General features: G+C 38.2%; 1 pseudogene; it reads left to right on the forward strand.

Moving 5' to 3' along the window:
* LOC130679806 (centrosomal protein of 162 kDa-like) overlaps positions 1-16,420 on the forward strand; it is an 83,588-nt pseudogene that overhangs the window by 43,900 nt on the left and 23,268 nt on the right.

The following is a 16,420-nucleotide window of genomic DNA, read 5'->3' on the forward strand; positions in this document are numbered from 1 at the left end:
GGTTTACTGGTAATAGAAAAAGACATAGAGTATGCCAGTGGGCGTAAGTAGCTAGGTGGAGAGAAGTATAAGGAACCAGAAGCCAGGGGGTTGCAAGTTTCACTTGTGAGTATATTGAAATTACTAAGAATGAAGACAGAAGTAATGTCACAGTAGGTGGAAAAGAAAAGAGGGGGATGATGTAGAAGTTGATAGTTGAAGACAATAATATTTTTATGAGTGTTTTTCCCTATTTCAAAATGTTAGTGTTTGTGACTACCAAAATAAAAATAGAACACATCACTAAATTTTAGATTAGACAATGATAAACCATGATTATTGTAGGGGCCGGCCTACGGCCGAGGCTGAGTCCCACTATGGCTGAACACCGCCCTTCCACTGTAGCTGACCAATGCCCTAAGATGTCGCCCGCTTCCTGGGCGCCACCCTTCCTGGTTTGGTGGCATTAGCATAAGGAAGTTGCTCCTCTAGGCTTGCCCCATGCTTCCGCGCTCGTGCTCAACTCATGCAGAAGGCATGCTAACAATCAGCTGAAAGGTCACGCATGATCTTGATCACCATAGGCCAGCTTCCTTTATATAAGGCGTAAGCAGGAAAGAGAAGCACTCTCACTCTCTCTCTCTTTCTCTCTCTCTCTCTCTCTCTCTCTCTCTCTCTCTCTCTCTCTCTCTCTCTCTCTCTCTCTCCTCTCATTCTTCCTCTCACTCGCTCCCTCCGGCTGTTGCTTCTTCTCACTCACCTTCTCCCGACCTTCCGAGCAACAATAAAGAACTGAAGTGAACCAGGTCTGTGTACGTATCGCTGTCGTCACTGCCACAAGGAGCGAACGCGGTATCATCCCATATGTTTTGGGGTGTTAAGTTGTTTTTATTTGTCTCCATATATTGCTTGATCTCTGTTTTTGGTCATTGATCCATTGATTACTTAGAAGCACGTGATTAAGCCTCCATGTGTTTGTGGGCTTGTTTGTTTTCTTTGTATAATTTATTTCTAGTTTCATTCCCTTGTGGTGTGAGAAGCTGATTGGCCCAATTTCAATCGTTCTGAATTTACTGAGGTTCTTTTTGTGGCCTAGTATATGATGTATTCTTGAAAATATTCCATGTACAGTTGAGGAGAATGTGTATCCTGTTACTTTTGGGTGTAGAGTTCTGTAGATGTCTGTTAGGTCCATCTGTTCTAATGCATTGTTTATTGCCTCTGTCTCCTTACTTTTTTCCTGTCTGATTAATCTGTCTTTTGGTGTGAGTGGTATATTAAAGTCTCCTAAAATGAATGCATTGCATTCTGTTTCCCCCTTTAATTCTGTTAGTATTTGTTCCACATATTTAGGTACGCCTATACTCCTATATTGGGTGCATAGATATTTATAATGGTTATATCCTCTTGTTGGACTGATGCCTTTATCATTGTGTGATGTCCTTCTTTGTCTCTTACTGCTTTCTTTGTTTTGAAATCTATTTTGTCTGATATAAGTGCTGCTACTCCTGATTTTTTCTCCCTATTTTTTGCATGAAATATCTTTTAACCATCCCTTTACTTTCAGTCTGTGTATGTCTTTGGGTTTGAAGTGAGTGTGTTGCAGGCAGCATATAGATAGGTCTTGTTTTCTTATCCAGTCTATAACTCTGTGTCTTTTGATTGGTGCATTCAGTACATTTACCTTTAGGGTGATTATCAATAAATATGTACTTATTGCCATTGTAGGCTTCAGATTTGTGGTTACCAATGGTTCAAGGGCAGTTTCCTTACTATCTAATGGCCTTTCTTAACGCATTTATTACGCTATTACAAACACAATCTAAAGGTTCGTTTTTTTCCCCCCTTCTTCTTTTTCCTCCTCCAGTCTTTACATATTAGGTATCATATTCTGTACTCTTTGGGTATCCCTTGACTGACTTTGTGGGGTTGATTTAATTTTGCATTTGCTTTGTAATTAACTGGTCTACTTCCTTTACTGTGGTTTTATTTTCTCTGATGACAGCTATTTAGCCTTAGGAGCACTTCCATCTATAGCAGTTCCTTTAAAATACACTGTGGAGAGATAGTTTATGAGATGTAAATTCCCTCAACTTTTACATATCTGGAAAGTGTTTAATCCCTGCTTCAAATTTAAATGATAATCTTGCTGGGTAGAGTATTCTTTGTTCGAGGCCCTCTGTTTCATTGCATTAAATATATCATGCCCCTCCCTTCTAGCCTATAAGGTTTCTGCTGAGAAGTCTGCAGATAGCCTGATGTGCTTTCCTTTTTACTTGATCTTTTTTCTCACTCTGGCCACTTTTAATACTCTCTCCTTGTCCTTGATCTTTACCATTTTAATTATTATATGTCTTGGTGTTGAAAGACAGTTTTATTCAAAAAAAAAAAGCAGTCTTAGGTAAGTTGTATTGAAAGAGTTATGATGGCCTAGGCAAAATAACTAGTGTTGCTCCATATAGGATAGATCACTGTGTTAGTTGCTAGATTGGAGTTCAGCAAAATAAGCCTCATTCTGAGACTGCAACAGGGCATAGCCACTTGTAGTTAGCACAGTGCAGAAGTTCATGTTCCTTCTAGTTATGGATGTGCATAAGATCAACTTCCCCAAGGCCTCTCAGCCTTATTTTAGGGCCCTTTGACATTCCTGACTCCATTTCAGATGTTTCTATTCATATTATTTAACTATGATTATGTTAATTCCATAGTGGTTATAAGATAGCATTAGGCCTTTGCGCTTTTGAGTTTTCTTACTGTTCCTCATTTCTCAATCATTTCCTTCCAAATGAAAAAACAACTTTTGCATTTTCTCAAAGTTAAGTAACTTTGAAGAAACAAACAAAAAACAGAGGTGGGTTACATTTTGAAGAAACACTGATCCTGTCACTGAAGAAAAACTGAAGCAAATCCAAATAGAAATACAAGAACAGGAGACACTCCTTCAGGGATATCAACAGGCAAGGTGACACTTCGCAAAAGAAGAATTTGTTCTTGAGAACCTTTTGTTATAAAACAAAGCATATTAAAGTATTCCTGTGCTCATTTAACAGGTAATGGCAATTCTGGAAAATATGAGGAAGCAATAATTTGACTAGTCTGAACTTTTTCATGAACAGAATTCAAATGTTTAAGAGCGTGGGTTTGGATTCAAAGAATCTGGTTTGGTCTTAGTTCCACCACCTGCTGTGTAGCCTTGAGCAAATCACTTTAACTTTCATATAATCCAGTTTCCTCATTTGTGAAATTGGGTATGATGATAGTAGTAGTTGCCTCATATGGAGTTTGTGATGAAAATAAGACAGTGTAAGCCAACCTGTTAGTGCCTGGCACACAGTAACTAGCTAATGAATGTTGCCTGTTTTTTTTAATAGCCATTTCCGTAAAACTATCCCATTTTTCTTTAGTTTTCTATAACACTTTACAGTGGAAGGTTTTGATATATTCAGAAATACAAATCTGAAATCAGTTGGCATTTGCACTATGAGTGAAAAATGAATTAGAGAAAATCTTTGTGTCCTGTAGAAGGCAGACATTTGCGAACCATGACGGATCCTTGGTGATGTTGACCTGACAGTCGGCCGGGACATATTTAGTGATCCCTAGCATGAGATTTCATCTTAGTTTCTTCCCCACCACTCCCTTTTTTTTTTTTAATCCCTCCCTTTCTCATCTTTTTCTCCTTTGACAACATAGCCTAAGAATCAAACCTGTCAGTAACAAGCATTGTCTTCCAGGGACATCCAGAGAAAGCATTACAGTGTCAGTGATTACATTTACTACCTGTGGAAGTACTGATTTTAAAAGACACATTGCCCTGAAGTTCATGAGAATCGTCCATACCCTTTGCCTGCCATTCTAATCATGCCATTTAGAACATGCATTTTTAAGGATTTCACAGACCCATTAATATGCCAGCTACCCCCTCCCACAAAGATAACACAAAATTTGTGTATCTGTGTATATATTTATATTTTTTTCTGGTTTTCAATAATTCTACAAACATTAAGCACAGATCATCTGCCAGGCATTAGGCCAGATACAGTGAAGATAGTACATGGTTTTCATTAGATCTTCAAAGATCCTTGATTTTCATCAGGTTCTTAAAGAGGTTAATAACCCAGAGCACCTTAGCACAGATTGGTGCTTTCTGATCTCAGTTTGAGTCACTCAAGGCTGGGGGTAAACTGGGTCTAGTCCTTGCTCTCCCTCATCCTGACATTTTCAGAAATATCCAGTCTCTAAGTCTGCTCACAGAAAGTTCCAGAAACATGAATGCCCACTGTGACTGTATCCAATCTCTTCATTTTCTTCATTGCGGGAAGCCAAGCCAGAAACAGAAAAAAGAGGGTGCAGATAGTCCCCCCTGGCCTTTCCACCCCTGGTCCACACAGTCAGGATGTGCTTATTCCTACAGCCACACACCCACTTACTCCTGTGAAATGTGCAAAACTGACATAAGGCCCTTTGGCTCTGGGCATTTTTGCAACTTTTTTTTCCAAGTAAGCATTTTGGAAAGAATTGTTTTCAGGTAAAACTTTTTTTCTGAGATGATATAAGTAGTTTGAAAAACATTTTGCTTACTGAAAAACTGAAAAATTTGAAAGACTTTAAAAATATTTAAAGGATATAGCTGTTGCGAGCATATATACTTATGTTTTATAAGTACTAGCAATTTTAACTATATGTGATTTTCTATTTATGAAGGAAAATGAAAGACTATATAATCAAGTGAAAGATCTCCAAGAACAAAACAAGAAAAATGAGGAGCGAATGTTCAAGGAAAACCAGAGTTTATTCAGCGAGTTAGCTTCCTTAAAGTAAGTCCTTTTTAAATTCTTAAAACCCAACAGACTATTTCTAAGTATTTTATTATTGTATTAAGAATACATTTATTTTTACTAAGAAATGAAGATTTATCGTTTTGTAACTTTTATATTTTAATATTCAGTGGGTCTGTCTTAGTGTTAGATGACTAATGGATACCTCGGTATTTTCAGCCTATTCATATTTGAGTTTGATTATCAGTTTTAGGAAATTGAATATACAGTATTCTTCTTGATCAGTCATTAAGCCTGAGATGCTTAACATTTCCTAAGGAACCATGGGATTAACAATAATAAAAAGTATGTATCATACAATATCATGTAATGTCTTAGGAGAGGTTCCATACCACAGCAGTAGAGCCTGAGGCGAGGATCCTTGGGGAGGTCATTTCCTAGAGGATAACTTTCAGGAGAAAGGGAGTAAGAGAAGCAAGACGGGGGTGGGGGAAGGCAAGTAAGCATATGGTCTCAGCTGGAGAATGGTTGCGTTCTGCTCTGACCGGAAGCTTGGGAGAACAGACTGTCCCACAGAGTTGGTCTCTGCTTGAGGCCAGTGAGGCAGCCTTTTTTACCCCTAGCCTTTTATACCACCGGCTGAGGTATGCCCCAGGAAGGGGCTGGGGGATATTCCCCAGGCCATGGGGCAGGGCTCTCAGTGGGCTGAAGGCATTTCTCCAGAGGAAGAGAACTTCTGAGTTGTTGTCGACCAACGCCAGCCCCTACTTAGGAGTCGTAGTTCAGACTGTAAGATCTTTTGGATGTTTCTCCGTCCGACTTTAACATGTTAGGTAAAAGGCCAGACCCGCAAACATGGGCAAGTCAGGGCACTACCTGCTTTTAGGAAATGGCTGCCAGTTTGCATTTTCATAAATATCTAATCACTCAGATAGGACTGCTATTGGAAGGAACTTCTTTGGCCATGAATGTCATGAGCTTTCTTTTTATGCACATATTTCTTTCATTCTTTTGTTAGATAACCTAGGGAGTAAGAGGCAGGGCTGCTGCCAGCTCCAGCTGATCTTTATGCAAAATAGCAAAAGACACACCTTGTATAAACAAAGCTACACAGTACACAGGGTGGCAAGTAAGGGCACTTTTGTGTAAATTAGGGGAAAAAATACCTCTTAATCCTGGTAAGTGTAACCCCAGGCCAATTGTGATAATCTGCCAGTTCCAGTGCATGAAAGCATTTACATCTGCTTTTTTTTCAATGCTTCAGTATTTTAAAATGTCATCTTATATCGTCTAGCTTTTAAAAAAGATCTATTCCAGAATCCCAAACTGAAGCTCTCAGTGGAACTTTCACAATTAATTGTTTCATTAGTACATTAGGGCTAGATGCTCTTACATGGAGTCCTAAACTCCTTGCTATAGTATCTCTAGAAAAACAAATACAATTCTAATGTCCAAATAGTAGACTGTGTTTGGTTTTATTTGTCAGTTTCCACGTGTAATTGGCAACTTGTATTCCTCAGAAAGGAGTCTAGGATGATGTGACAACACACATTACCACAGGAAAAATGGGGCCCATTTTTCTGGGACATTGATTTTTTTTTTTTCTCTAAGAATTGGGAGAAAATATTTTTAAAAACAACTTCAGGATTCTATTCTTTCATATTAAACTTTAAAATTTCCCTTAAAATAACTTCTTTTAGTATTTTAAACTTTAGATTAAATAAACTTTTTTCCTTAGCATCTCACATGGTTTCAATATCCACTACAGCTTTTAATCTTTAAGAATTGAATATTTTGCATCAAATGGAGTACCTTGTAAAAAGAAAAATAAAATTTTTTTCTTTTCAAAATAAATCAGAGAGCAGATGCACCAAAGTCATTTCCTACCTCAAGTAGCTGAGACTTCAGAGCCTTCTGGAAACTGGAATTTTACAGATCTCTTAACAGAACTACGGGTGGCACAGGTAAGTTGCATAGGGATTTTAAATATCAATGAGAGTAAAGATTATAAAAATTCCTATATTTGTAAAAAATTTTATTACTTTATGAGTAAACATTTAAATTTCATACCATTAAAAAATTAAGAAATATCAAGATTAGCTTGTGACCTTACGGTACAGAAAACAACATCACACTGGTTTTGGATGGCGTCTTTTTATAATCCGACCTCTTGCCGGGCACTTTCCGCATGGTGTCATACTGGAGGCATCACCACGCTTGGGGCATGTACACCTTATTCAGATAAATCCCTCACTGGAAATGTATGTCTAAAATAGGAAATAACTTGGAGATAGTTATTCACCATAGAAAGTTTCGTTAGCTTTTTACCTGTCTCCTTAAGTGGACTGTGTACTTCTAAAGGGCAGAGACTGTATCTACAACTATTTATATCACATTTTCCTAACATAGATGTGAAATGCCATAGCTGCTGCATAACTTTTTTCTCTATTTTTATTGATTTGTGTTATAAAACATACGGTTCTAGAATTTTCAAGAGTACATTTATCAATGGAAGAAGTTCTAAAATTTTGGTCAGGTTAATTCTATTTGGAGCAGAACAATTCCATATACTGCATAACTTTTATCACCCCTGTCACCAGAACTATGTGCTTATAGCACCCACCAGTCATTTTAACCATCAAAACTACTGCCACATTTCAAAACATCCCCTGTGGGAGGGCAGTTAATTCTCCCCACTCCTTCCCATTAAGAACCATACCACTGAACTAAAAGGCCCTTCCAGTCTATTTGAATGATTGTATAAATTAGAAAAATTCCAATTACATGCCACCTTTAAGAATAAATTTATTATATAAAATTAGATTACATAGAAATCTAAACATACCATAGTTTAATAACTGATGTTTAACAGGTTTTTGTAGTAAATAAAGTACAGCTTCAAATATGAATCCATTAGGGAACTTTCTTTTGATGCATGTATGTATGCATGTATAGAATGATTAAAGAGTGAGTGATTGCACTTTCCTCCCCTTATCAAGTAGACCTAAAAAATTAACAAGTTAAAAGAGTGCCATATTTCATGAAGGCTGAAAAAAACATGATAAGGTTCCAACCATAGCATTAGTTTTATTCAAAGGCTGTTTTTAGTGACCTTTTAGACGTGTGCTGCTTTGAACATATTTTTCTGACAAATAGGAAACTAAAACTGCCACTGAAAATACTGGAAAATGCCACATAGAATATAATAAACATCTTGTAAATGCATAACCCAGCTCTTAAGAAAAGTAAGGGAACTCTCTAGAGGCCAGAAATAAGGAGGGATAAAAATACCTAACAGTAAACATCTACTGTGAGGCTTGCATTTTAGGCTTGGGCTTTAATAGCAAAGTGAAGTGAGGACATCAGGACTTCAAAGGGCCATACCCTTCATGAAACAATGAACTAGGAAAAAAATCCAGTCACCTGCATAAGTGCCCAGGATGTCAAGAGAGCTTTTCTGTCTTAACTTCATCTGTACATGGGGCAGAGTAGAGGTCTCCTTTGCTCTGTGCCCATGTTTTACCAGCTGTTCAATATAAATGTCATCCCTTCTACCTTCATTTGTATTTTAATACTTGAATTGATACTATCTGCAAGGGTTGGTTTTGCTCAAACTGAGAAAAATAACAAACTGAGGTCCTGAGTCAATGATAACCTCTAGTGTGTCTGGAAGGAACAAATTCAAAACAGCTCTTGGAATCGTAAGGTTCCAACCACAGCATTAGTTTTATTCAAAGGCTATTTTTAGTGACCTTTTAGAAGTGTGCTCTTGGAATCTACACCCTTAACCCAGCTCACACAGTATTCCTACAGGTAAAAAACCCACTGATAATTACCTACAGTTAAAAATTATACAGAGAAACAAGCCATCATGAGCCAGCATGCATAACGGAAACCTCAGAAGGCAACACCACAGATGGGGGAGCTAATGTAGCAACAAATCAGTCTTGGTCCCCGTAGAGCTTTCTGCCTAATAAAGAGAAGAGGCTTGTACACAAGTCAATGTCATAGGAGACAGAAAGAGATAAATGCTAGACTAGAGGTACAATGAAAAGTTTATGGTGATGCAGTGGAGGAGATAGCAGGAATAGACTCATTTGAACTAAGCTTTGAAGGGTAAGTATGATTTTTATCAAGTAGAGGAAGGGGGGCTAAGAGTAGCATGGAACATAGAGCATATTGAGAATTCATGCAACAGTGCTTTGATATGCCAAGCATTTTTTATGCATTTATGATAAAAGGATTACCAAAATAAAGTACTGCTTTCAAGTAAATACATGATGTCTTTTTTCAAGTAAATTTTAAGTAAATACATAAAAGGTGGTGATAAGCATTGCAAAAAGAAAATAAAGCAACAGGAGTGGGGTTTGCTGTGTTAGAAAGAACTTCCTGGGGCTTCATTTGAGCCGAAATCCTAATGAAGTTAGAAAGTGAGCCGCCTACATCTCTGGGGGCAGAGGACACAGCACAGACACCTCGGGGCAGGAGTGTGCTGGGTCCGCTCAAAGAGCTCAGCAGTCTCTGGCTGAAATGGAATTGGGGGGTAAGATCAGTAGTAGCTGAGGTCAGAGGCGTGGGCAAGGCTGGGTTACGTGACGCTGAAAGTCGTTGTGAGGACTCTGGATTTGCCCTGGGAGGATGGGAGCCGCCAGAGAGCCTCAGACAGAGGAGTGATCGTAACTGATTCTTTAACACAATTCCTGTGGCCGCTGTGAGGAGAGCAGACTGTATGTGCTGCAGGCGGAGGAGGCAGACCAGTTAGGAGGTCAGCGCAGTGATCCAGGGGAGGTGGAGGAGCAGATCGGAAGGTCTTCAGGCTGCGTTGGGTTAGATCATTAAAACTGACTCGTAGGCCCTAGGGAGCTACTGGTAATTGTGGGAAGTGATCAAATCAGAGCTGAAATTTAGGAAAAATAATTAGCACCAGTTTTTATGATAGACTGGGTGAAAGAGATTATACCACAGTTTTTTATGGTTCGAAATAATTTGCTTTTGTAATTCTATGAATATCAAGAAAGAAAAAATAAGTTCATTAGAAGACATCAAAAGACTGAAACAGGACAAACAAGCTCTTGAAGTAGACTTGGAAAAAATGAATAAGGAGAGATCCAGGCCAAGGATCAGATTGCTTACGCCACAGGTAAGACCCTGGGCTGGAGCAGCTTACCTTCATATTCATGGCTGTTCTTTATTCTTGAATTTAAGTAACAGCAATTGGATAGTGTGATCAAAATGCTGTTCCTTGAAGTATATCCTAATTTTAGAGACATTTTTTTTAATTAGTTGTAATAGGTATGTACATTTAATAGGTTTTAGCAGGAGTAATTGCAGGATTAAAGAAAATCAAGGATTATTTTGAATTTGTGGCATTTTATGTGGGATGACAAACATTGTTCACATGTCTGTCATCCCACCTAGACTGTGACCTTCCTGATGGCATAGTCTGTCCTTTTATCCCTGGGTCTGAAACATAGGCTCCCACCTATTTGCCAAATGAACAAATAGCACTAAATTTTGTAGGAAACACAAGGATAAATATGGTATTCCCCACCATGGAAATCAAAGATAAGAATGCAGAAAAATTTAATATTTTAAAAATTGCAAATAAACATGAGATGGGGTGCTGTGTAAGAGTTTCAGAAAGGGAAGGCTGTCATTTGAGCCAGGTCCTGACAGATGGGAAAATTCAGAAGTGGAGTGGCAGGGGCTGCCCAGGGTGTGTCATGAGCACGTTACTGAGCGTACCTGTGGACTGGAGCTTCAGATGGGAGAGCACAGGACTAGGAAGGTGGATCGGAGGAGCCCTTACCTGCTCAAGTAAGGATCTTTCCTCTGTGTTGGTATAATCTGCAGTGTAAGATACGTACAATAAAGTCCACTTACCTGTTTGTAAGAAAACCACATTTACTTTTCTCACTAGTAAAATAGAATGATAATAATAATAGTATCCATCATGTAAGTTTTTTGTGCTAGATAAAATCATCCATAATAGGCATTCTTTAATGTTTTCAATTTTTACTTAATATAATTATAGGAATTCTTCATTCTTATTATCTCTCAGGTCTAACATTTATTTTCTCATGGAAATTACTTTACTTTTATAATGAAAGTGAGTGGGAAAATAGTTGACTTATCAAAAATTTCTACATAGCCAACTTTGCTGCAAGTTTGAGGATTTGGACTATGAACACAATTTTCAACTCTCTTTACTAATACTAGATTAAAGTAAACACCACCTGGCACACATCAGTTGTTTTTTACCTCATATTTTTTTCATAATGCTTTTATAAGATAAGCATTGGTTTTCATGTAAAATATTTTAATATGGTTTATTTCCATATTTTGAAAAATTGCAGTCAAGTTACTGAGTTTACCTTATAGGTGAAAAATTATATGAAACAAAAATTTTAGAAGAAACACATAAAGAAGAAATCAGTCTTCTGCAAAAAAGATTATAGTGGTTTGCTGAAAATCAGGAACTTCTGGATAGAGATGCAGTTCGGCTTAAAGAAGCAAATGAAGAAATTGAGAAGCTCAGACTTGAGGTAGTCATTTCAGAATGTATTTCTGTAGGTGACCCATTACCTTCAATAATTAGTTCTTAGCCTTGTAAGTGTCCATGAATCAATATCTAAACTCTGTTCACTCAAATTGCTGGTTTGGCATTTGGTTGCTTTTAGGTGTGTAGCCTATTTTAGATTAGACTGAGAATAAATCCAAGCTGCTCGCCGTGCCCTGTCAGGCCCCATGTGGTCTGGATCCTGCCTGCCCAGTCATCATACCTCAGCCCCAGTCACTGTCCCCCAGCCGCACCAGACCTCCCCCTGGTTCCTGAACATGCCGAGCCTGTTCCACTTGATGCCTCTGGCCTAGGTTCTTCCCTTGTGTCACTCCTTGTTCAAGTCTCATCTCAAACTTCTCCCCAGAGAGACCTTTCCTGACATTCTCTAATCTAATGCAGCTGTCAGTGTCGTCCCCGACTCTCTTCCCATGCCTTCACTCTGTTTTATTTTCTTCATAGCACTTGTCACTCTCTGAAGTTATTTTATTCACTGAGTGACTTACTTTGTTAGCTGATCAGCCGTCTCCTTTCCCTGGAGTGTAAGTGCCCTGAAAGCAGGGACTTAGCTTGTTTGCCCGCTTTGTCTCCATGCAGTGCCACGTCTGGGATTTCATGCATGAGTGAGGGAACTACCATCATGCTGCCCTGCTTGTGCTTCTCTGCTGTGCTTTAAATATGCTTCTTAACATGTTCTTCACTTACTGGCAGGTCAAGAAACTGAAAGCTGAATCTGGAAATCCTTCTCTTCAGCAGAAGATACACTTGAAAGATAGAGCAGCTGATGCCAAAAAAATTCAGGATCTAGAGAGACAAGTATGTATTCAGGGTAAGTTTTCATTAAGGTATTTCATATATAGTGCATTTTTATTTTCTCTTTTGCTCCAGGAGTTCCTACAAAATATATTAACCTAAAAATTCTTGTTTTTATTCGTTTATTTTGATATAGAACTGCTCCCACTTTAAATAAACTTGATATGTAGCATTTAAAGTAACATTAATAAAAGTAGTAAACAGCATCACTTTATATAATCTGTGGCTTTACACATAAAGAGATTTTAGACTAATGTGCCTCATTAGATGGTAGAACTATTGATGGAAAGTTATTTTTGCATCCCAGCTCTTTTTAGACATCTGGGAAGAAGGAAGTAGAAATCTGAAACACTGGGTGTGGAGTTAGAATTCCTTCTGTCGAAAGACAGGTGAGAGAGGAGTACAGCAAGGGAGACCCATGAGCGGGGACCGTGGTAGTGGTGCTCGGGAAAGGTGAGACACCCTAGAAACAGCAGGCAGCCTCCCAAAGAGCTGGCCGTAATTTTGAGTTCTTGTTCACTGTACAGGCTCAGAAATATTTCATGGTCAATGTGGCTGGACGACCTTCTTCAAAAATCATAGTACACTAATTAGGGTAAAGTTTTTTTCATTGATGTAGTTTTTCAAGGTGAAATATTAACTTTTCCATTCTACTTTTAAAACTATAAAGTAACACTTTTATTCATAACTAAATATTAAACAAAATAAGGATGTTCAGCCTCATTCATAAGAGCAAGATTCTGTAGTCAAGTCATGACACTTAAACATACAGGTATTATTCCATCACAAACCCAAAAAGGTGAGGTCATCACTGGGCTGAATATTATCCCAGTTTTATGAGAAAGAAAAAAAAAGCAAAATACTAACTTTGATACTTTCACAGGACCTGTTCTTTTATCAAAGGTATGATTTGATAGTTTGGCTCAGTGGCCAGGAAAGAAATAGGACAAGGTAGTTTGAAGAGCTAGAAATGTTCTGAAATAAATGTAGTCCAGGATTGCTTGGCATTTTTTCAGTGTTTAAGATTTAGAGGAGCTGGTTTATTTAAAGTGGGAGCAGTTCTATATCAAAATAATGAGTAAAAACAAGAATTTTCAGTGTTTACCATACAGAATTGTGAGGGAGAGAAGAGCAAAGAAACTACTCCTCCTCCTGATAACTTCAAGAGAAGTAATGTAGAACTGAATGTATTAGAATAAAAAAATAAAGCATGTTTCAAAAGCAAAGTTAAGACTTGAAGTGGTGATCCATATTGATGAGAAATATAACACTTTATTAAAGTAAATACTCTTTTTATTAACACTTTCATTAAAAATGTATTGCTTAATCATCTTAGATTATATCTTTCTAAAATATTATGCATTAATACCATTTTATGTAGTTTGCTGCATATACATTTCAGATCTTATTCGGTGACCATGAACATTTCTAGCCTTATGATTTTAAATATTAATATATATTTTATAATAAATGTACATCACAAAATATCTAGAATCATTTTGGAGCCATATTCTAAAATAGATTATAGATATAACTATAAATAGATTATAGATACATATGTATGAATTATAAATATAAAATAGATTATAATTATACAGTAAAATATCTTTTCTAAATAGTGCATATGTAAAAATGAAGCTAATTAGAAATGCATGTTACAATGAAAATTTCAGATTACATGCATTCATGCTTTTATTTAATATAATATTCCATAGGTTAATTTCCAGTGAGAATTTTAAAATATTTTACTTTGTATGACAGCCACCATGATATCTGTAACCAAAGAATATTAAAAAGCAAATTAAAGAAGCTACAAATAAAATCTAATTTTCCCCCAAAACTGTAATATACATTTCAAGATATCAAAATTAGATTGAAAATACATCTTAAAATTTTCAGTGAATGCATTAATTGTAAGTATATTAAAACACTGATTTTTTAAAAATCTAAATCTCTTTAATATATGTGGCATATGTATGTATATACCTTTACATCCTCACATCTAATAATTAGTTTTTTAATACCAGAGGAAGCAAAACTTTGAAAATTTTCAGATGTAATTATCAATATTTGCATCTGTATAAATATTTGTATTTATATCCCAAGTTCCATTATATGTATGAATGTGCAAGTAATCTTCATGAATGGAAATATTTGCTGTTAGTTTTGCAAATGATGTGACCCTTAAATACCTAACATGAACAATGTTCAGTCTGTAAATAGGATTTTCAGCACCAGCAACCCATCTTGTCCTAGGAAACGTCATTTTTGAGATCAGATTATAATAAAAGCGAACATTATCAAGCCCTTACTATATGCTAGGCACTCTGCTACCTACACATTTTACCAGGAGAAATGTCATTTGATCCTCACATATGTTTTCCAAACATCTTAAATCATAATACCGTTAGCAAAAACAGATATGCACACATATGCATATATAATAGCTAGCTCTAGTTTCTGTGGACCCTGATGCAGTTCTAGCTTACAGAAAGACCATGTGCTGTGTCATGGTAGACTGAATGAGAAGTGTTGTAAAGACATCATTAAATATCACCTATTCCTCCTTGCTTCCTAATTGAAAGACATCATTTTAAAATAGATTAAACATCTCTTTGAAATCTAAACACGATTGATAAAATATAAACTGCTTAATTTTAATGTACATCAGACCTTACAAACGTACAAAAATATTTTAATAGGTTAAGGAAATGGAAGGAATTCTAAAGAGAAGATATCCCAATTCTTTACCTGCTTTAATATTGGCTGCATCAGCTGCTGGTGATACAGTGGACAGAAATACAGTAGAATTTATGGAAGAAAGGGTAAAAATACTGGAAGCTGATCTGGAGGGCAAAGATGCCGGACGCTTTCACAGGCGTTTCGGTCCATTCAGTGTAATCTTTCCGATTACCTGTGAGGGAAAGATCCTGCTGACTCACCTTGCAGATCAGGGACCTGAGATGTTCGCAGTTTAACTCCTGCCCGAGGTTCTGCTGCTGACGAGACACAGAGCAAAGCCTCCAACTTCGCGCCGCGTTGCTTCTAGGATGCGGACCTCATTCCCCGTAGGTTTCTGTCCTCAGAGACGCAACAACGGTAGAATGCTAAGTTTCAAAAACAGGAAAAGGTTGAAAACTTGGAAATTCTTTGGCCTGCTAGTTAAGGTCTTACCACGGAGGTGGGGGTTCCTTTACTCCACCCTCTTCAAATCTTTCAGCGCTTACCTGGTTTGTTTTCTTGTCTCACTTCCCTGAATTCTGAGTTGCTCTCCTCCTTTAACCAGCCAGTTTTCAGCTTCCCTGACTTATCCTCTGCCCCGGGTTGCTGGTCTCCGCCACTCCCCACTCACACAGCCGTGCTCGGGGAGGTGTGTGCACGGCCGCGAGGGGAGGCCAGTCTCAGTGGTTCTCTGCGCTGCTGGGCCAGCCCGTTGCAGGTGGTTGATCAGTCCTTCCTCCTTTCCCTGGAACACCCCCTCCAGACTCTCTGTCAGGCTCCTGTTGCCTCTCCCCTCCTCGTAGGTATTCTGCCTCCTTTCTCCTCCCAGAATGGAACGTGTACTGTCTTTAGTCAGACCGACCTTCCGTCTAGGCTGACTTTCACTATTTTAGCTTCACAGCTTTGCACTAGTTACCTAACCTCTTCGAGCCTGTTTCCTCATGTAAAAAACAGATAAAAACTGATTGACTGTTAGTTATGTCACTTTTACTCCAAAGTTTCTTTCAGTTCCTCTATTCCTTTTCATCACCGTGTCACTCTCCTACTGTCATTAATAAAAGATGGCTCAATTACTGTTGGAACCTCCCGACTAGTCTACCCATACCCACTTCATTCACCCCGTTCTCTAATCAGCTTTTGACACCAAAGGCAAAATCATATTGTCATCTCTTACACACACACACACACACACACACACACACACACACACACACACACACCTGTCTTTGTTTATACCCCTCAATGGCTTCCTGTTCCCCTTAAGATAAATAAATGGCCTGTGAATGCATGTAATGCCAGGCCCCTTTGTGCCCCGCAGTGCCTCCCCACACCATGCATCCACCGCCCACTCACATTGACCTATTTCTCCTCCTTGCCACGTGTCTTTCAGCCACAGTAATTTGTGTTCTCTGCCCTCTGACGGTACTCTCGGCCCTCACAGTTAGGGCATCCTGTCCAGCTCTCAAAACAAGCATTGCTTCCCCTGTGAAGCCTTCCCTGGACTCGCGGGCAGACAGATTCCCTCTGCAAGCACTGCATCCCGCACCCCTCCCCTCCACTGCATCCACCC

This window comes from Manis pentadactyla, chromosome 12 (genome assembly GCF_030020395.1).
Source record: "Manis pentadactyla isolate mManPen7 chromosome 12, mManPen7.hap1, whole genome shotgun sequence".
Lineage (NCBI taxonomy): Eukaryota > Metazoa > Chordata > Mammalia > Pholidota > Manidae > Manis > Manis pentadactyla.